This window comes from Protomyctophum bolini (genome assembly GCF_963924005.1).
Source record: "Protomyctophum bolini genome assembly, chromosome: 9".
Taxonomy (NCBI): Eukaryota; Metazoa; Chordata; class Actinopteri; order Myctophiformes; family Myctophidae; genus Protomyctophum; species Protomyctophum bolini.
In genome coordinates, this window is record NC_137870.1 from 48,512,582 (window position 1) to 48,535,209 (window position 22,628).

General features: G+C 45.2%; 1 long non-coding RNA gene across 1 annotated transcript; it reads right to left on the bottom strand.

Annotated features, from left to right (window-relative positions):
* Window positions 1-12,528: 12,528 nt before the first annotated feature.
* LOC308320881 lies at window positions 12,529-16,178 on the bottom strand. Its single transcript, XR_013964570.1, has 3 exons — window positions 15,956-16,178; window positions 15,862-15,887; window positions 12,529-12,652 (listed from the first exon to the last, which is right to left on the bottom strand). It is a non-coding gene; the product is annotated as an uncharacterized lncRNA (long non-coding RNA).
* Window positions 16,179-22,628: the final 6,450 nt, after the last annotated feature.

Sequence of the window (22,628 nt, forward strand, 5' to 3'; positions counted from 1 at the left end):
AAATGCATGACCTGCTGTCGCAATTAAGCCCATATACCGTATGGAGATCCCTGATGTCATCAATATTGGCCCTGCAGCAACTCTACATCTGACCTCTCAAACCTCAAAGCCTTAGATCTCCATATATGGATATATGTCAGAACCTGTTCTGACATCCTTCCCCATCCATCCAACCTCTTCGATGTCTCCCTTTTGACTGATACCTGTCCATTTAAACTCTAGACGGGCCTGTTGACTGATACCTGTCCATTTAAACTCTAGACGGGCCTGTTGACTGATACCTGTCCATTTAAACTCTAGACGGGCCTGTTGACTGATATCTGTCCATTTAAACTCTAGACGGGCCTGTTGACTGATACCTGTCCATTTAAACTTTAGACGGGCCTGTTGACTGATACCTGTCCATTTAAACTCTATAGACGGGCCTGTTGACTGATACCTGTCCATTTAAACTCTATAGACGGGCCTGTTGACTGATACCTGTCCATTTAAACTCTATAGACGGGCCTGTTGACTGATACCTGTCCATTTAAACTCTATCGACGGGCCTGTTGACTGATACCTGTCCATTTAAACTCTAGACGGGGCCTGCCGCAAACTCGAGTTATCAACAGGCCTGAAAATGAATGCCCGGCCCTAGCTGGGCCCTCATGAAACCCTGTACACTCAAGGCACTGCCTCCGCTGCCACCCTTAGATCTCCATATGTAACAGTATTATATAATTACACAAAATATGATACAAATAAGTGCTTCTACCTGACTTAATTCTCCGTGGTTCATGTGTATAGGAATACACAGCAAGGGCAGAATCCGTTTTACCGGCCCGGCAGGCCGGCCGGTGAACAGGGCCGGCCGGTCCTTAAAAGGGCCGGCCGGTCCTTAAAAGGGCCGGCCGGTCTTAAAAGGGCCGGCCGGTCTTAAAAGGGCCGGCCGGTTGTAAAAAGGGCTGGCCGGTCGTTAAAAGGGCCGGCCGGTCGTTTTAAGGGTCGGCCGGCCGGATTTTTTTTTTTTTTTTTTTTTTTTTTTTTTTTCCAAGTTAATTTTTTTTTGTTTGTAACTCTGTCATTTCTCAACCGTTTTGGATGGGGGTGGTCTCATTTGAATCGTGCCGCACCCCCGGGGGCATCCTTGGGGGTCTCAAAGTTGGGGGACCCCCCGGGACCAAGGCAAGTTAGCCTAGAGTAATACAGAAACTGCCCCTGCATGCAAGCTTAACAACTTTTTAATTATTTATTAGGATATTTCTAGCATGCTCACTCTCAGAAGCCTCTCTCAAAATAAATAAATAAATAAAAAAGGTGCGCTAATCAGGACCAGCTTGTTCTAAGTGATCAATGGCACTATATAAGAACCCCAGGGAGCAGCGTCAAACCGGTGTGAAGAGAAGAAGCTAGATTACGAAGAAACGAAGAATGGCTGATTTATTGCTGCTTGATTATTTGGCGAACCGTGCCATGAGGAGAGAGAGGGTATTCCGGGACCGGGCCAATTTCTTTGAAGAGGACGACGAGTGGCTACGGTGCCGGTTCCGTCTACCAAGGCACTGCTTGGTCGAGCTCTGTGATGCCCTGGAGCCAGAGCTGACCAGACAAACGAACAGGTTCGAATTAAAATGTTTAGAAAAATGGTTTCAATTGGATTATTTTTGCCCAGATTTAGACCATGCCTGCAGCAGTTATTTGTTTACAATGCATATAAAATAAATGAAGCCTGTTACCATTATTAATTATTATTATTATTATTATTATTATAGGTCACATCCCATCCCTGCACACGTGCAGGTGTTCTGCACATTGGGATTCCTGGCCACCGGATCCTTCCAGCGTTTGGTGGCCGATCGGTCCGGCATATCCCAGCCATCCCTCAGCCGCACGCTCCCCAAAGTGCTGGACGGCATCCTCCGTATGGTTCCCCGCTACATTTCATTCCCCTTCACAGCTGAACAACAGCGAACAATAAAACTGGACTTCCATTCTACAGCAGGATTCCCAAACATAATCGGGGCGATAGATTGCACCCATGTGCGCATCAGGGCGCCCAAGGACCCATTCCCGTTTTTAAATAGGAAAGGGTACCACTCGATTAATGTACAGTTAATTTGTGACGCCAACATGGTTTTTTTAAATGCAGTTGCCCGTTGGGGGGGGCGGCAGCCACGACTCCTTCATCCTGCAAAATAGCAGTGTCGGCATGCGTCTCGCACAGGGGGCTGCTGGAGATGCATGGCTCATTGGTGAGTGTTTTTCCAATTGTATATATATTTAGTGCCATTCCCCCTCACTTGGCTCATGGAAATTAAATTGACTGGATTGTAGGCCTATATGGATAACCATATCTATCTCATTCTCTATGCAGGTGATAAAGGATATGCCGTGGCAACATGGCTGATGACGCCACTTTTCTCGCCCATTACCCCACAAGAGAGGGCATACAACGACAGCCATGTCAGAATGCGGTCAGTTGTGGAGCGCGCCATCGGGAGGCTGAAAGGCCGTTGGCTATGCCTGGACACGGCAGGAGGGACGCTCCTCTACAAGCCCGATAAGGTATTTAAATAAATAAAACACACGCAAACACACACACACACACACACACACACACACACACACACACAGTAAACCATCATGAGCTGAAAACGGATTAAGGCATGCTATAACAGAACAGGTTTTGTTCAGTCTAATAATTTGTTCCCATCTATATAGGTTTGCAAAATCACGATGGCCTGCTGCGTGCTGCACAACATTGCAGAAGTGAATGGTGTGCCCCTTCCAGAGGGAGCACCTGCACTGCCCCCACCTGCAGACATGCCGGTGGACCCACCCATTGGCGCAGAGGCAAACATGCCAGGACTGGCCCTGCGCCAACAACTGATCGCTCGTTTTTGAAGTAAGGATGAATATAGTTTAATTTAATTTATCATTTTAGTTTACGTTTTTTCGTCTCTAATTCAGTTCGTTTTAAATAGTTTAACGGATTTGATATAGCCAGTTTGTTTCTTGATAACATGGAAATAGTTACACAATATACAGTTTCGTATCCGTTTTGTTTTCGTTGTAATTAGTTTCCCCCTTCAGTTTGTTACTTCGTTAGTTTAACTATAATAACCTTGAAGAAGTAGACACATGAAGCAAATTCAACATTTGATTATAGTTTAATTTATTCAATTATTAATTTCTCCTGGCAGTGGCTATGGACTCGAGGGCTGTGGCAATCCTGTCCAGAATCCCCACACCCCTCTGCACCGCCCTCACACCCTCCTCCACGACAGACGCGACCCTCTCCACCGCCCTCAGCAAATGCTCCTGGTTCTGCAAGACCTCGGCTGAAATTACTTCCACCCGGGCGTCCCGGTCAGCCACGGGGGCAGCCTCCGAGGCTCGCCGAACTCTGGTTCTTGCAGAACCAGGAGCATTTGCTGAGGTAGAGGGCACCTCGTCGTCAGCAGCCGGTGGTGGTGAGCAGCGCTGAGCCCAAGCGGGAGCAGGTGGCCCTGCAGGCGAGGCCTGGGTGGTGGTGTTGGTGGAGCGCTGAGCCCGAGCCCGAGCGGGGGTCGAGGCCCGTGTGCGAGCTGAGGTGGTGGAGCCTCTGGAGCACCGAGAGGACGCCGACGCCACGGAAGCAGCATCTATAAGAAAAAAATAAGATCGTCATTTGATGTGCCTTTTTCCCAAATAAATATTATTTACAATTATTTATTGTGCCCTTTTCCTTGTTTAATAACATCGTATATTAATCTACATTTTTATGGTGCAATGCTGCTTGAATAGAGTGTCAATATCAAAGAATAAGCATGCAGGACAGTTCAAGTCTATAATGTGTTGATTAAATGCAAGCATATAGTTTAATTACCATCGCTTTCGTTCAGCTGGAGGTCAACATTGTCACGGTTCAAGTCAGGACAGTTTGTAGGACCCAAATGCAGGAGGAGGCAGAGGCAGAGCAGATCATTTCAAAAGGTTTAATAACTCAAAATAACTATAGAATACAAACAAAAACACTGGAAGCACAAAAGGTGTCAAGACAAGACACACGCAACATACCACAATGAACTAGCAAGGAAACACTGGGATCAGGGGGGGTAGAAATACACAAGGGCACAGGTGAACAGCACTGTGATAGGCTGGGGAACAAACAGGACAAGGTGGAAACACTAGGCTAATCACAGCACAGGTTGACAAGGGAGGCAAACAGTAACAAGACAGACAGGAAACATTATGAACAATTCTACAAACTAAAAGCACACAAGGGTAAAGCAAAACTCAAACAGGAACTAGGAAAACAAGAACACAATACTTCATATAAGTAACATATAAATCAGAGGAACACAACAGAAAAGTAAAACACAAACCATAACTGGAAAACATGAAAACCAACACATGTCACGGATCGTGACAAACATCCAAGGCATCGGATACCGTACAACGCCACCTCTCCTATAAGATAATTGTGTATTGTTTAATGGTAGACCTATAGAAAATAAACAATCATGCACAAATTTAACTGTATATGGATATAAAAAAGTAGACTGGTACCAATTATGGCTTTGATCCTTTTGTCCATGGGCGACGGTGGTGGTGCGTCGCCCGGACCCCCCCCCAGTAGCACCCATGGACTGGCGCTGCCTGGTCAGCCTCATTTCTTTTTAACCTCCGTCAATGTCCTTTATTGAATAATAAACATTTTCGGTTTGCAAATAAGCCTAGTAGGCCTACGATAATACAATGGTGCAGAAAGTATATATATAAAGGCCTTTAAAGGGCTTGTTTGTGGTCCATATGCGTGTATCAAATTAATAGAAGGGGCTAGGCCTATATTCATATTTCATACCTCGCCACAGCACTGACGGAGTTCACTTCTTGTGTGATCTCCTTCCAACAATCAGCCTTGGTCACATTGCTAAAGCCACTGCTGACGCTGGTAAATATAATATTTTTGTGGCGTTCTACGCCGTCCAAAAGTACCTCTATTTCTACAGCGCTGTAGTTGCGTTTCTTCATTCTCGCCGCCATGGTGCCAGCTGATCTCACAAACTGCTGAGTCATGTTTGAGACCTTTTATGGTATGAAATTGGGCGTGGATCAATGCAAATGAGGTTGTCGGGTGCTTTTCCGATCACTTTGCACCGGCTGCATTCAGTATGACATACACCTGCGATACGCCAGCGCACCTGTGGTACACACCGCTCTCTGAATAACACGTCATCTCAACGTAGCTTGATCGGACGGATAAATACGATATCTGTTTCCGCCACAGTGTAACGGTGGCGCATTTCTTTTTAATGAATCAGGCCCAGTGAGTTCTGTCCATTGAGGTGGAGTTTACACACATTTAGACTCAGTGAGTTCTGTCCATTGAGGTGGAGTTTACACACAACATTTAGACCCAGTTGTCACAGTGGAAATGATGCGTAAACAGATGCGTAATGAAATTGGGATATATCCCGTGTTATTCAGGGAAGCTGGTGTAATCACTTCATTTGTGTGGATCGCCGAGTGTATCCTTTCCGCATTTTTCCCAAGCGATTCGCCTGGTGTCGCCTCGTTAGATGGAACATCCACGTCCATTCTACACAATATAAGGCAACAGGAAATATCGAAATACGTCATCATAGCCTGCAGGATTCCCAAGCTTTAAATTATATACAACAGTGAACAAATGGATTTGTTCTGATCATGGACACATAGGCATAGCTATTTAAAATGTCAACCATATAGCATACCATGTAGCCTATATCCTCTTCGTCAGTGCAGGTTCATTTCATGATGTCGTCATATTAAAATGATTCACGGGACATTTGGCACCAAACAATGATCTCATGATGAGATCAATGTAGTAGCCTACAGCCTACAGCCTACAGCCTACACAGCTACAGTTGCCCATATTATAATGAATTAAGGTGAGCTGGCTTAAAACTATGACTGGCCGAATTGCACGCGCTAATGCCATAATGTGGACTGCTGTCTGTCTGTCAGACCGGCATGTCTGTGACCCATAGAATGCATTAGAGCTAAAAGCCAGTCGGGCCGGGCCGTGTTCTGTCCGGGCCCCCCACACACAGACACACACACACACACACACACACACACACACACACCGACAGTCAGACTGACTCAAAGGGTTAACGAAACAATTTAAATAGGCCTACTGCAGACGTTACTACACTAAACAACGTTGGATTCGTACAGTGCAGAATGCAGATAAGTGTATATGTTCTTATTATAATTGTTAGTTTGTTTTTTAACATGCAGCGTGAGTCCGCGAGAGCCGATCTACAAGCTCACAACGCATTGCTGCCGAGAGTGAAGCGCAATCGTGCATTCTAGAAATATCCTAATAAATAAATAAAAAGGTGTCGGGCTCGGGGGCAGTTTCTGTATTGGACTCTAGGCAAACTCTAGAATGCATGCATATAGGCATACACAAGTGATACTTGGCTTTTATATAGGCTATATATATTTTTTTATGTGCTGACCAATGTTGGGGACACATGCCTACATATTTTATCTGAGATTTGGGAACCTTTTATTGATTCAGCATGAAGACTAAAGCCTTCTACGCAAGCGTATGGCCTTTACACTACCATGAGAGCTGGCGTAGCTATGTGCAGAGTTCCCGACCAACCAACGTCACCGTCAAGTTCACGGAGATGGCCATGAATTCCCACGCAATGTGGGAATCCATGTAAATGCCTGTCCGCTTACGCTCCACTCGCGTAACGTCACGTTATGAGCGTACACGCCGTTGTGAATGAGGACCAGTTAGTTCTGTCAAATGAGGTGGAGTTTACACTCCTTCCAATGAGAAAAGGTTACATTTCTTCTTTGTTCAACAGCTGTGCCTCATCCAGAGAAGACCATGACTTCCTCTCACGGAGATCCTCTACAGGTTGGTTTACTGGCAAATAGCAGCTCAAAATAAGGTTCATTAATACAATTAATTTGCATATTGAAAATAATACTAACTGCTACTCATCCTATAGGGCTGTGTGGACATATTGGTGGCCAACAAGGTGGAACTGATCAAGTGGCTCAGATCAGATCTCCTCATTCTACAGCATGCTCAGTGTGAGGGAATTATTGATGACAGAGTTTATACAAAACTGAAGCATACAGCGCAGCCAGAAGATGTTTGTATTGAGCTTATTGATACAGTGATTAGTAGAGGAGAGGGAACTTCATCTCAGTTCCTTACACTTCTCAAAGAGCCAGAGATTCTCGTCACGTATCCACAACTCAAGGAATGGAATCATTCTGTTGTTTTGCCAGGTAAGAAAGTAAAGAAAAGGCGCTTAATTGTATTTGTTGTGCCAGGTGGATGTAACGTCTACGTCTTTGTTTGACTGCATAATTCATTGAAAGCATGAAAAGTTCTTAATCTTAATGTCTAATGTAACACACACACACACACACACACACACAAACACACACACACGGAGACGGATCCAATATGATGATGTGTCTCCACTCTGACAAATCACTGTCTCACATCTCAGCTTTAGAAGAGAAGGCAAGACGAGAGAAAGCTGCAAAACTGAGAGGTAAGTTTTGTGCGTGCGTGTGTGCGTGCGTGCGTGCGTGCCTCACAGTTAGACAAATATATTTATTACTTGCGCAAGCAGAGCGCGCAAGTAATAATTTCGCCCGGCCTCTTCACCGTGACAGCCGTCCCGCCATTTGATGTGTATGCAAAAAAAACAGATTACATAAATGACCATATCTGTCTTATATATATATATATATATATATATATATATATATATATATATATATATATATATATATATATGTCTTACGTCATCATTTAGAGCTAGTCATACGTATACTATATACATAATCAGTAAAATAAAATAGCAAATTGTGCCTGATCTGCTGGGACCAGAGTACGTGGTGTGTGTATGACTAGCTCTCAATGATGACGTAAGAAATATGGTCATTTGTGTAATCTGGTCCCAGCAAACCAGGCACAGATTTGCTGTTTTTCTTGCATACGCATCAAATGGCGGGACGGCTGTCACGTTTTGGTGCAAAGTAACCACAGTATACCGCTAATCAACTTACAACTACATACTCTATATACCGTAAATCCTCTTTTAGGAACCCGGGCTATTATTTGTCTCAACCGATCCCGATACCGGGCTTTTATTGGAAGGAGGCAGCTATAAGAAGGAGGCATTTTATTTCAAATTTTCAAACTGATCATAATGAACAAATCACATTTTGGGTCAGTTAGAACACAGTAAAATGTATTGGGCTCATAGCCTATTGAAACCAAGTCCTCGTGAAATATTGAACAGTGCAGTTGCAGGTGCTCAATGGTCATTTTAACTGTTTTTCCATTATTGGCATATTGCCTATGGTAAATACCATAATAACATCAACACATCAATTTAACTTGAATAACCAATGTCATTTGAAGCTATATGATTCCCTGCTATGTCATTTGAAGCTATATGATTCCCTGCTTTCATATGACATGAAACAAATAAAAATACAATGGCAGTCCCTCAGTCAAATCTGGTCACATTCACAAATACCGGTATAAGTTCAACTGAGATAGACTACCACAGTACTGTGGTAAAGGCCTACAGTTAGGCTACTGACAAGTTCAGATGCAAATAATAACATAAAAATAAAATGTATGATAGGCTATTTCATATACCGGTAATATCAAATTAGAACAGTGCAACACTGCAGTGCTTCATTCAACGGGAGGGAGAGAGAGAGAGAGAGAGACGTGTTAGAGAGAACGTCTGAGAGAGAGAGGGAGAGAGAAAGAAAGACGCGTTAGAGAGAGCGTCTCTCTCTAACGCGCGCGCGCGAGAGAGAGAGAGAGACGTAGAGAACGTCTGAGAGAGAGAGACTTGTTGCTAACGGGGTCCCGTTAGCAACAAGCTAACAGCATACCATAAAATGAGAGATCCAAAAGGCGCATGGGGCTGCGCCAGGCTGCAAAACCCGATCATCGATCTGCCGTTTATAGAACCAACGTTCGTTGCATGAAGGGCAGATCTGTGGGGGCTCTCTCCCGAAGTTATTAACTTTGTTGTTGTATTGTGTGCGAGCCGAGCACCGCGGCCACGGCATCTGGACAGTGGACACTGACGTGACAGGCACAGCCAGCCAGAGCAGCGAAAGTAACAGATACGGCACAAAACACAAAAAACCCCGGCTCATAAAAGGAGGCCGGAATTTATTTACTTAATTCAACGCCATCACCGGTGATTAATAGGGCCCCGGTAATTAATAGAAAGGAGGCGTTTACTGGAGGATTTACGGCAGTATATGTATACGTATGTCTTACGTCATCATTGAGAGCTAGTCATACATATACACACCACGTACTCTGGTCCCAGCAGATCAGGCACAATTTGCTATTTTATTTGACTGATTATGTATATAGTATACGTATGACTATATAGATAGAAACTTGAACCATACTTAATAATACTAGGTGTTTATATGCATGAAGTAGGTAGGTAGCAAATAGTTACACCTATTAATTATACATTTCAAACATTATTTCACAGAGATACTGAGATTTGACAGTTTACAGCGGTCGAAAGTACTTGCGCACTCTGCTTGCGCACTAGTTGGCCATTTATGGCCTACTAGTGTGCAACAAGCAAGTATGCACTCGACAGAGTGCAGTTCTAGTTATAGTTGTGTTCACTAACACTACTTCTAGAAGGACATACTTAGCTTAGGATTCCTAACTGTTTTGATGAATCTGGACCTGCTGGCTCTGTGTGCATGCAGGTGACAGCAGCAGGAGGACAACGGTGGACCCACTCTCTGGGCTCACTTCCTTCCTGGACTACATGTTGTCTCAGTAAGACAGCTCTCCCCCCTATCCACAAGGAGGAGCAGTGCACCAAAGAAGTATGGGAATTGTAGTCCAGGAAGGTAGTGAGACCAGTGTCCATGACATCAGAGACAACAGGCTCACTGCTACAATCTAAAATATCTAAAACCACATATTACACACATAAATACCCCCAGGAAAGTGATCTAAAGCTTCTAAACGTCATTAACATATATATTTTAGCAAAAAGGGTGAAGTGTCCCTTTAAGCAGTAAGGCTATATGGACCAGAGCTAGTCCAGCCCTCTATGGAATGCATACATACAGTATGTCATATGACATCCTCAACTTGGACAGGAGCAGTTCCTATTGCGTGAAAGATTCTCTATTTATGAAAGAAATAAAAAATATTTAAGGTGTTTTTATTTTTTTTAGATATAGAGGGCAAGTATAGTGTTTTAAGGCATAATTATTTGTCTGGCCAGGGATCCTTTTAAACAAAGAAAGATAAATCCCCTTTGGGATTAAACAAGTGAAAACGTTTACAATATGTCCAATTTAATTCTTTAAAAAAAACATTTTGGAACAAATAGCCAATTTAATGTTGCTGTTATGGCTGATAACCGATATTACCGATATGATCTCATTCTGTATTGAAAAATTATAATAATTTTGTCCATTCTGAAAAATACATGCACTGCAGGCTTAGGGAAGTCAGATTTAACTTTAAAACCTTTTATATTGAATAGTGTGAGCTTGTATCTGTTCAAGCTCTTACTTTGGACTTTGTCTTTTCTGACATCAGACCAGCATGGAGCTACAGCCGCTGACCCACCAATGTCAAGTGCAACGTCTACAGGAGCAGCTGAAGGTGAGCTGTGTGTGTGTGTGTGTGTGTGTGTGTGTGTGTGGGGGGGGGGTTCTGGGAATCAGAAGGTCCATAGTTAATTCTGCCAGACTTAGAGTTTAACAACATTGTTAACAAACATGTTATTGAAAAGAAAGATTGAAATGTTATATTGTTTTGTAGAGCTTGATCTGGCAGATCTCTTTCTCCTGAAGCTGTTGAAGAATTGCTTTGTTCATTACAGATCTGTTGGTGAAAATAGCAGGCTACGAACGCAAGCTTCAGAACAAGATGAAAGGCACATATCTATGTGTAAAATTGGACAATGAGTCCAAGATGAAGTTTGACGACGTCTGTGTCCCGATCTACAACATAAACACCAGCTTCACAAGCATGCATAGGTATCATGAGGTCAGACAGATGGAGATGAACAGGGCAGGACTGGACGAACCAATCCAACTCTGGGAATTGTATAATTCTGAAATAAATGAAAGAGCAGTGCTCACTGTTGGTGTCGCAGGAATTGGAAAATCCTTCCTCTTACACAAATTTATTCACGACTGGACCATGGACCGTTTCCCCCGAGACCCCCATCTCGTGTTCCCATTGACGTTCCGCCAGTTAAATCTTCTCGAGGGAAAAAGCTTTTCTCTGGCGAAGCTACTTCACAAATGTGTCAAGGAAACCAGAGGGATTACGGAAGAAGCACTGAATGACATCTTCAGAATAGTGCAGGAGTCAAACAACTACAAAACATGTCCCTGCAAAGTCATGTTCATGATTGATGGGCTCGATGAAAACAGGCTTCTTTTGGATTTCGAGAAAGATTCCATCATCACGAATGTTGAGGAATCCCTGCCGGTCGAGGAGCTGATTGTAAACCTGATCAAGGATGAACTGCTTCCCTCCGCTCGCATCTGGATCACCTCACGGCCTGCAGCAGTGGATCAGATTCCTGAGGACCTTGTTGACAGGATGACAGAAATAAGAGGGTTCATCACAGATGACCAGAAGAGGGAGTACTTCAAGAAGAGGTTCATGAAGATCTTCAATGATGAGGACAAGGCCAACTCGATGACTAGCTTAATCATCTCACACATCAAGAAATCAAAGATCCTCTCCACTATGTGTGAAATCCCAGTCTTCTGTTGGATCCTTGCTTTTGTTGCGCAGCACAGAAACATGAAAGACAAGCTCCCTGAGACCCTGGTTCAGATGTACTGTGAATTCCTGATGGCTATGATGAAGCAGATGGAGAAGAAGTATGGTAAATCAGATAAGATGACGAAAAAGAGAAAAGAGAAGCTCATGAAGGCAGAAGGACCGTTCATTCTGAAGCTGGGCGAGTTGGCATTTAACCAACTGATCGAAGATCAGATCCTGTTCTACCAGAAAGACCTGGAAGCCTGTGGTCTTGATGTGAACAAGGCCGTGCTAAAGTCAGGCATGTGCACATCATTCTTCAGAGTAGACGGTGCTTCTTACCACGAAACAGTCTACTGCTTTGTTCACCTGAGCATCCAGGAGTTCATGGCTGCAGTCTACCTGTTCCACTGTTTCACACAGAAGAACATGGAGGTACTGAAGACATTCCTGGGAGGAGAAGAAGAAATGACCCTGGATGACTTCCTGCAGAGAGCCATGGAAAAAGCCCTGAAGAGTGAGAGTGGCCACCTGGACCTATTTGCCCGCTTCCTTCATGGCCTCTCACTGCAGTCCAACCAGAGTCTGTTAGGAGGCCTGCTGGGTAAGACAAAGAACAGTCCAGAGGAGATCCAGAGAGCCATCAACAACCTGAAGAAGATGAATGACCGTGACTTCTCTCCGGACAGATGCATCAACATATTCCAATGTCTGATGGAGATGAACGACCCGTCAGTAAGTCAGGGGATCCAACAGTACCTGGAGTCAGAGAGCAGCTCAGGGAAGAAACTCTCTGAGACCCAGTGTTCAGCTCTGGCCTCCATGCTGCAGATGTCAGAGGAGGTTCTGGAAGAGTTGGACCTGGACACATACAACACAGACCTGGCGGGGCGACAGAGACTCATCCCAGCTGTGAGGATCTTCAAAAAAGCAAGGTTAGTAACACACGCACACGCAGGCACACGGAGGCAGGAACGCAGGCACACACGCACGCACACAGATAGCCTAGCCGCTATAGCTTAGCGGCTAGGCTGAGCTGGTAGCTGTCATGCTAATTTGAGCACAGCCAGAGAGCCTATTTCAACCAATCAGATTGTCTGGTCGGAACTATACCTGTTGTATGATTTGTTTAAATAATGTCAGATTATGTATTTATTGTGTATTTACAGACTTGTTGGATGTGAGCTCAGTGAGACACACTTTGGAGTTGTGGCTTCAGCTCTCAGCTCCAATCCTTCACATTTAAAACATCTGGACGTGAGTTACAACAACCTGAGCAAGAAATCACTGGATCTGCTGTGTGCTGGACTGAAGAGCCCTCACTGTTGTCTGGAGATTCTCAGGTCAGATTAATTTACCAGAATGTAAATGTTATATGAATACAGTAGTGAGACCTTATTAGAAGGTCTCAGGTTCCAACTCAGATATTTTTGATTTCCCCTCCTGGACCCCCTGGGGTTTAAGAGACACATACAAAACACCTGGGGGTCTATTAGAGTAATGTTAACTCCATAGACGCATACACAACACCTGGGGGTCTATTAGAGTAATGTCAACTCCATAGACACATACACAACACCTGGGGGTCTATGAGAGTAATGTTAACTCCATAGACACATACACAACACCTGGGGGTCTATTGGAGTAATGTTAACTCCATAGACACATACAAAACACCTGGCGGTCTATTAGAGTCATGTTAACTGCATAGACATACAAAACAGAAAAAGGTACAAGAGTATAGCACTCCATCTTGCAAACTGATAGCCTAGCCGCTATAGCTTAGCAGGCTCTGCTGAGCTGGTAGCTGTCATGCTAATTTGAGCACAGCCAGAGAGCCTATTTCAACCAATCAGATTGTCTGGTCGGAACTATACCTGTTGTATGATTTGTTTAAATAATGTCAGATTATGTATTTATTGTGTATTTACAGACTTGTTGGATGTGAGCTCAGTGAGACACACTTTGGAGTTGTGGCTTCAGCTCTCAGCTCCAATCCTTCACATTTAAAACATCTGGACGTGAGTTACAACAACCTGAGCAAGAAATCACTGGATCTGCTGTGTGCTGGACTGAAGAGCCCTCACTGTTGTCTGGAGATTCTCAGGTCAGATTAATTTACCAGAATGTAAATGTTATATGAATACAGTAGTGAGACCTTAGAGTGTGAATATGATTGACAGCATGTTGAACTAGATAAAGTGCCCCTCGGGGCACAGGTCTCTACCAGGCCAGGTGAGGTTGTGGCCTCCTGGTGGCGCTATAATAGGCCAATGTGAAAAGGGTGACATTTCTTCTTATGCCTTTGATGGCAATTGGATGATTTGAGGCATTTTGTTCCAAAAATGTGTTTTGCTAAATTCCACCTGTTGGTGGCGCTATAACAGGCCAAGAGTGGTATATATTCCTCAGCCTAGTAGGAGCGTATGTGAAAGATTTCACGTAAATTGCACGTTCATGATTTGAGGCGTTTCGTTGAAAACGGGCCAATCCTGCAAACTTTGAAAGTCAATGTTAGCCAATTAGGATGGAATATGAAATATCGGACAGATTCGTTGGCATCCAGGGAGTGTGTGCAAAATTTGGCATCGACCGGGTTAACGGTGCCGGAGATTAGCTGTATACAGACGGACACGCACGCACGCACCCACGCAATATTTGCATAATTTATGTTTCATACTTCCACCTAGAAACTTCAAATCTTTGTATTTTCCTTGTTTGGTTTTTACTATGAAAGGGATAGGGTGCCCTGGCAGAACAGAAAACACTGCATGATGGCTATCTTCTCTATCCAGGCATAATGTAATATATGATGCTTCTCTATCCAGGCATAATGATGCTTCTCTACCCAGGCATAATGTAATATCTGATGTTTGATTCTTTATCTAGACTGATGAACTGCTGGCTGTCGGAGAGATGCTGTGAAGTTCTGGCCTCAGCTCTACGTTCTCATCCATCCCTCCATCTCCAAGAACTGGACCTGCGTTTCAACGTCCTAAACGGTCCAGCACTGCAGCAGTTCTCTGGACTGAAGGCTCTCCAGTGAGTAGAATAGTACTGTGTCCATGTTCACTGTTTCTATTAGAATGTTTCAATGGTTGGTAGGCAGGCTGGGGGTGAATATGAGTCAATGGTTGGCAGGCAGGCTGGGGGTGAATATGAGTCAATGGTTGGTAGGCAGGCTGGGGGTGAATATGAGTCAATGGTTGGTAGGCAGGCTGGGGGTGAATATGAGTCAATGGTTGGCAGGCAGGCTGGGGGTGAATATGAGTCAATGGTTGGTAGGCAGGCTGGGGGTGAATTTGAGTCAATGGTTGGTAGGCAGGCTGGGGCTGAATATGAGTCAATGGTTGGTAGGCAGGCTGGGGGTGAATATCAGTCAATGGTTGGTAGGCAGGCTGGGGGTGAATATGAGTCAATGTTTGGTATGCAGGGTGAATATGAGTCAATGATTGGTAGGCAGGCTGGGGGTGAATATGAGTCAATGGTTAGTAGGCAGGGTGAATATGAGTCAATGGTTGGTAGGCAGGCTGGGGGTGAATATGAGTCAATGATTGGTAGGCAGGGTGAATATGAGTCAATGGTTGGTAGGCAGGCTGGGGGTGAATATGAGTCAATGGTTGGTAGGCAGGGTGAATATGAGTCAATGGTTGGTAGGCAGGGTGAATATGAGTCAATGGTTGGTAGGCAGGGTGAATATGAGTAGAATATTGGAGAGACTGCATCCGTCTGTGAGCGAGAGAGAGAGAGAGAGAGAGAGATTTCACAATATATTATTACTCAAAATGTTAACATCTGTTTACACCTTTATTTAATTCCTATTTATATTAAATATTTATTTCTACATACATTGTTTTATCTTGAGTGTCTTGTTACACTTTTGCTTTGGCAATGTAAATGTATGTTTTCTCATGAAGCAGGAGACAGGGGACCCCATATAAAGTTTTGTTGCAGATTAAACTTTTCAATAGATTTCATAGATAGCTTGCCCACTCTTTTTTGGTGCCTAGCTTTCCCTGGTGCCCAGTCTGCCCTCCTTTCCCTAGTGCCCACTCTGTTTTGGTGCTTACCTTTCCCTGGTGCCCAGTCTGCCCTCCTTTCCCTAGTGCCCACTCTGTTTTGGTGCCTACCTTTCCCTGCATGGTGCCCAGTCTGACCATACACCTTTCCCTAGTGCCCACTCTGTTTTGGTGTCCACGATAGTGTTGTGTTGGATTCATGTTCAGTATTTTTAGACGCCCACTTAGTCGCAGCATGAGGCATCGTTTGTGAACTTGTAGATCTGCTATTTTCGACTAATGTTACCCTCAGAATAGGGATGCTAGGGTTTTAACAAATTGTCTTAGTTTTGCAGTACGATCTATAGGACTGAAACCCTGGCTGCCTGCCTCTCCAAGGCCCATGCACTGCTGAGAGGAAGACGTTTGTGTTGTATTTTATAAAGGCTCTGGTAGAGGCAGATATTCCTCTTGAGAAAGCCCCCAAGCTGGCCCCTGGCTATCTGGCTGGCAGGCAGGCTGACTGGCTGACTGACTGACTGGCTATATAACTGACTGGCTGGCTGGCTAACTGGCTGGCAGGCAGGCTGACTGGTTGACTGACTGACTGACTGACTGACTGGCTATATAACTGACTGGCTATATAACTGGCTGGCTGGCTGGCTAACTGTCGGAAAGCCACTGGCTGGCTGGCTGGCTAACTGTCGGAAAGCCACTGGCTGGCTGGCTAAGTATATGTATGTTCATGTTGGACCCATTGTAATTTCATTTCACATTTGTGATTTGTACTAAAGAATGTTCATGAAGGAGTGAATTATTGAATAAAAATGGAATGGAAGTCGAAGATTTGACTAATAGATCTTGTTGTGGTACTTTAAGGTTTATTTAGCATATTTAGAGTTATTTTGGCTCTAAACACATTGATTATAGTCCTGGATAACTGTCTAAAACCTTAAAAGAGAAAGAAAAAAACGCTCCACAGAATCCCGCAGATTTTCCTCCGGAGTCACCGCAGAAAAACAGAAAAAAACCTGCAGATTCCGTTTGGCCTTAGGCCCAGGCTATACATACTCAATCTTTAATAAAACGGATATTTTCGTACTCCGTTGTCGTATGGGCAGGGGCCCATATGACAAAGATATTTGTGTCCACACATACAACCCAAAACGATCATTTTTGACTCCAACAAGCATGCCATGCCAGTAGGTGGCGATAAGAAATATGTAACGCAATAGAAAAATGTTCTGAGCATGCGCGGTGAGCTGGTTTCCCAATAAATCCCCCCACGTAACCCGGTAGTACGTGCAGACAGGGCTGTCTAGTGAACAACTTTAGAACTCACGTTCTAATATAAACACAAACCCAGTTTTGCCAGCTGCCTCGCTAGCCTAGTGGTCTACTACGCACACTTGTAATATATGCTTTGCTTCGCTGGTTCGCGCCCCACTGCCGCCACTGTTTTTACAACCGCAGACTTTTTAATCGTTTTTGGATTAAGGTTGCATTAAAAAGACTGGATTAAGGTTGGTGAAGGATGTGTTGCTCCCCTGCTTGCATACATAACCGCAAGCAGGGGAGCAACGCATCCTTCACCAACCTTAATCCAAAAACTATTAAAAAGTCTGCGGTTGTAAAAACAACGACGGCAGCGGGGCGCGAACCAGCGAAGCAAAGCAAAGCATACATTTCAAGTCTGCGTAGTAGTCCACTAGGCTAGCAAGGAAGCTGGCAGAATTGGGTTTGAGTTTATATTAGATGGTGAGGATTCGCCCGCGCGTTTGGTGCTAGCTGCCATCGTGTTTGTTGTCGTTTCTATTGTAACCTCGCGTTCCCCCCGGAAGTTGTTCGTTTTTCAATCCATGAACTGATGCGCATGCTCAGTGTTAAAAGCAACAACGAACATGCGCGACTAGGGAGGTGACGTCATCGTTCCTCAAAAACTCAGTTTTGCATGACTACACAGCTCCACCATCCGGATCTTTTCGAAAATCTCCACTTATTTATCCGTTGCCAAAAACCTCCGTTTGAGTGGCCGAAAACGCCGTTTGCGTCTGGCTGAAAGGCCCAAACGCACATAGAAATGTGCGTTTGAAAAAACACCCAGAGTCGTGTAGCTGTACTTAGTGTCACAGCCCCTGTAGTTGGGCTACTAGGGCCTGTGTGGTTTGTTACAGGTAGGCCTAGTCTGGTGCTTCCCACAGGTCCTGCCGAGTTGCTGATCAGGTGCATTGGGAGCACCTGGCCAGTGTTCCCAGGGTGCACTATAAGAGGCTGGGTGTGGCCCAAGGGGCCAGCTATGCACTCCAATGTTGAAGCGCTGGGCCCTAGTGGTAAGAGGAAGGACTGCAGGCGGACCCGTGGATTCTTGACGAGGAAACCCCGTGCAACCGAGCGCCCAATGTAAAGCCCAGGTGCACTCTGGGTGCACTTCCGCATTTGGACACCAAAATTTGGTGTCCAAATGCGGAAGTGAAATGCTGAATCAGCGAAAAGACGGTACTTCCGGCAGCCTTCCGGGTGCTTCAAAACGCCACTGAGCAACTTCCACTGACATGAATAGCGGAGGGGGCGGAGCTTCGCGCTAGTTTAGTCTCTATCCTTTTAATACTCTATGGTGTGGCCACGCTCAGTCTCTCTCTCCTTCCATGAGACAGCAGCATCTTTGCACCATTCAACACCCCACACTACACCCACCACACATCCACTCACTTACACTACTGATCTACTGATTAACACACTCCACCTTAGAACTGTTTGTTTGAGTCTTATTAAGTTGTTTATATTGTAAATAAATATTGGTTTGTGCACTTTTAAACAGCTGTGTGTCTTCCTCCTTTGTTATGGCCCAAGAGCCAGGTCATAACATGGGGGCTCGTGATTTGAACTCGGATTGGTCGTGATGTTATTAACAGGTAAAGTAACTAACTTCCTGTTTTGTTTGGACTTGTATATTGGCAAATTAATCATGGTATTTTGGCATTAGGAGGAGGTGCACGGTAGTGTTTTGGTGGTATTTGTTGGTTCAGTTTGGTTATGTATATAAGATATTTGGTTTGATGCTGGTCATGTCATGTGTATTTGCTATAGTGTTAGAAGTTAGGATGGGTGTGACAAGTGTGTTTTGTCTGAGGCTTGGTGGTCCCTGTGTAGGATTAATGGTGTTTCCCACTGTGGGACTCGCTGTATTTTTTTAATTTGTTGATTTGTCTTTGTAGATTCTGTTCCACACAAGATGGGACAGGGTGGTACCACTGGGATGCCTTGTCGGTATGGGGGACTCAGGAGGGCCACTGAATACCAGGGCAAGTGAGTCAGTTTAGTTTTTGGTTAGGCAGCTGAGGTAGGGGGATCACCGCACCTGTAGTCACACCTGTCATATCTGTCCTGGCTTTGCAGTGTTGTGAGAGAGGGCATTTTTTGTTAGCTTTTTTGTGGATTAATTGTTAATTGAAATTGTGAATTGTAATTCACTTGTCGTCATAGTTTTGTCCTCATAGTTTTCTATCTGAAATGGTTGGTCCACCATTTTGTTGTCAGTACGTCTGTATCTTGTGAGAGCTCTGTGTGGGAGCTGTTTAAAATTGGAAATGGCAGGAGTAGTCTTCACCAGGCTGGTGCAGCTGGGAGACAGTGTTGTATCTGTCAGGCTGTAGATGGTTGGAGGTGTAGATTTTGGTTTTATCCTGTCTAGTATGCGATTTGTCTCATCAGGCCGGAATGGCTGGGAGGCAGTGTTCGTTTCCCCTGTCCTTCTGACATAATGGGTCGGTTGGGGAGGGGGGTTTGGTCAAGGGCAATGCTGGATAGATAGGTGTGGGGCTTTGTGCGCACACTCCCGGTGAACTGGGAGGAGCCGCCACCCTCTGTTTTATTCAGGTTGGCCTTATTAAAGGGTACTGAATGACTGACTGGATTTTGTATGTTGGATCAGAAAATGTTGTGATAGAGTGTCTTATGTTGGACAACGTGAACTGTGTTTTGTCATTTTCAAGTCTGGCCTGTTTGTCTCGTATCTACCTTATGTCCCTGTTCCTCTATTCTTAAACGCTTCAAGAATACCGGTAATCTTAGTTGCTGATAGAAGGCCTGGTGTGCTGGATGCAGATTTAATTGGTTGGGCTGAAATTAATTTTGGAGTTTGTCTTAATGTTGGTTTATAGGTATCCTAGGTAATCTATGTCTGGTACGTTGGTTATATTGGTTTGGTTAAGTTGGTTTGGCAGGTGTATGGTTTGCGCAGATTCCCATCCTTAAAAATAATACATGATGAATTGACTATATAGCGCTTTTGTGTTGCTGATTGTTAAAATGTGTATGTCTCTGTTTGCCTTGTGGTAGACTGGTCACTGGTGTGTCAAAGCTGGCAGCTTTAGATGGTGAAACGTCATGCCACAGTGTGGTAGTTTTATATGCTGGGGGGGGACGATAGTCTCGGCTGGCCTTCCGCCTCTGAGAGGTGGAGCTCCAAACAAGCTGGTGCTGTTGTGCATTAGGGCTAGAGCTGACAGGGTTACCTACCCCTCAGCCAGATACTGCCACTTTTAAAACAAAACTCTTTTAACATCAGCAAGCATAGGTTATGCTCTATTTTGTATTTGTATTGGTTTGCTGTTTGCATATAAATTGGGGGGTAAGTCTGTGCAAACGGTTCGGTTTGGTGTGAGAAAAAAAACAAAACATCTGCCAAACAGACTTTGGTCACATTTTTGAAGTAGTAGTATTTTCTAAGCTAAATGACCCAAATGTTTAATGATATTCTGGTTATTGGATGAGATAGTGTCTCGGTCCCTTAAGGGTCCTCGTTTTGTAGGGGGAGGGTGTCACAGCCCCTGTAGTTGGGCTACTAGGGCCTGTGTGGTTTGTTACAGGTAGGCCTAGTCTGGTGCTTCCCACAGGTCCTGCCGAGTTGCTGATCAGGTGCATTGGGAGCACCTGGCCAGTGTTCCCAGGGTGCACTATAAGAGGCTGGGTGTGGCAACGCTCAGTCTCTCTCTCCTTCCATGAGACAGCAGCATCTTTGCACCATTCAACACCCCACACTACACCCACCACACATCCACTCACTTACACTACTGATTAACACACTCCACCTTAGAACTGTTTGTTTGTTTGAGTCTTATTAAGTGGTTTATATTGTAAATAAATATTGGTTTGTGCACTTTTAAACAGCCGTGTCAGTCCTCCTTTGTTATGGCCCAAGAGCCAGGCCATATCACTACTGTTCATGTTAACTATTACAAGCAGTGTTGGGTAACGTTACAGGAGTACTACCATTTAGAAAGGTATTCTGTTAACCTTATATAAATATACCTTTGCGTTACTGAAGATTAAAACACATTTGTGAGGAATCACACAGCCTACGTAATCCCCTCATCAAGGTTTCTGCCTATCGGAGTGTTGTGGAGCAGTGCTGGGATTCACCAAACATATCTTCCTTCTCCAATAAATCCATATATGATGTGAATACTGAATATACTTCCACAACCTTACTAAAGGATGACCCCTCTGTCTTCTGTCGATCTCTGCCATGTTGCACAAGTGCAACAAAACAAACCAGTGCCATCAAAAGCAGATTGCTGGATTTTGGCAAGGCATGCGGTCACCGATTTGTGTGTAACATCCGTACAGCTGCTGCTGTTGACGGAGACGAGCACATTCATTTAGGAAACAGAGAAAATGTGTCGGATGGATTTAGAGGGAGGGCAGAATCCGTTTTACCGGCCCGGCAGGCCGGCCGGTAAACAGGGCCGGCCGGTCCTTAAAAGGGCCGGCCGGTCCTTAAAAGGGCCGGCCGGTAAAAAGGGCCGGTAAAAAGGGCCGGTAAAAAGGGCCGGCCGGTCCTTAAAAGGGCCGGCCGGTCCTTAAAAGGGCCGGCCGGTAAAAAGGGCCGGTAAAAAGGGCCGGCCGGTCTTAAAAGGGCCGGCCGGTCTTAAAAGGGCCGGCCGGTTGTAAAAAGGGCCGGCCGGTCGTTAAAAGGGCCGGCCGGTCGTTTTAAGGGTCGGCCGGCCGTATTTTTTTTTTATTTATTTTTTTAAGTTAATTTTTTTTTTTTTGTAACTCTGTCATTTCTCAACCGTTTTGGATGGGGGTGGTCTCATTTGAATCGTGCCGCCCCCCCGGGGGCATCCTTGGGGGTCTCAAAGTTGGGGGACCCCCCGGGACCCCCAGGGACCCCCAAATGGTAACTCTGTCATTTCTCAACCGTTTTGGATGGGGGTGGTCTCATTTGAATCGTGCCGCCCCCCCGGGGGCATCCTTGGGGGTCTCAAAGTTGGGGGACCCCCCGGGACCCCCAGGGACCCCCAAATGGTAACTCTGTCATTTCTCAACCGTTTTGGATGGGGGTGGTCTCATTTGAATCGTGCCGCCCCCCCGGGGGCATCCTTGGGGGTCTCAAAGTTGGGGGACCCCCAGGGACCCCCAAATGGTAACTCTGTCATTTCTCTACCGTTTTGGATGGGGGTGGTCTCATTTGAATCGTGTCGCGTCCCCGGGGGCATCCTTGGGGGTCTCAAAGTTGGGGGACCCCCCGGGACCCCCAAATGGTAACTCTGTCATTTCTCAACCGTTTTGGATGGGGGTGGTCTCATTTGAATCGTGCCGCCCCCCCGGGGGCATCCTTGGGGGTCTCAAAGTTGGGGGACCCCCCGGGACCCCCAGGGACCCCCAAATGGTAACTCTGTCATTTCTCAACCCTTTTGGATGGGGGTGGTCTCATTTGAATCGTGCCGCCCCCCCGGGGGCATCCTTGGGGGTCTCAAAGTTGGGGGACCCCCCGGGACCCCCAAATGGTAACTCTGTCATTTCTCAACCGTTTTGGATGGGGGTGGTCTCATTTG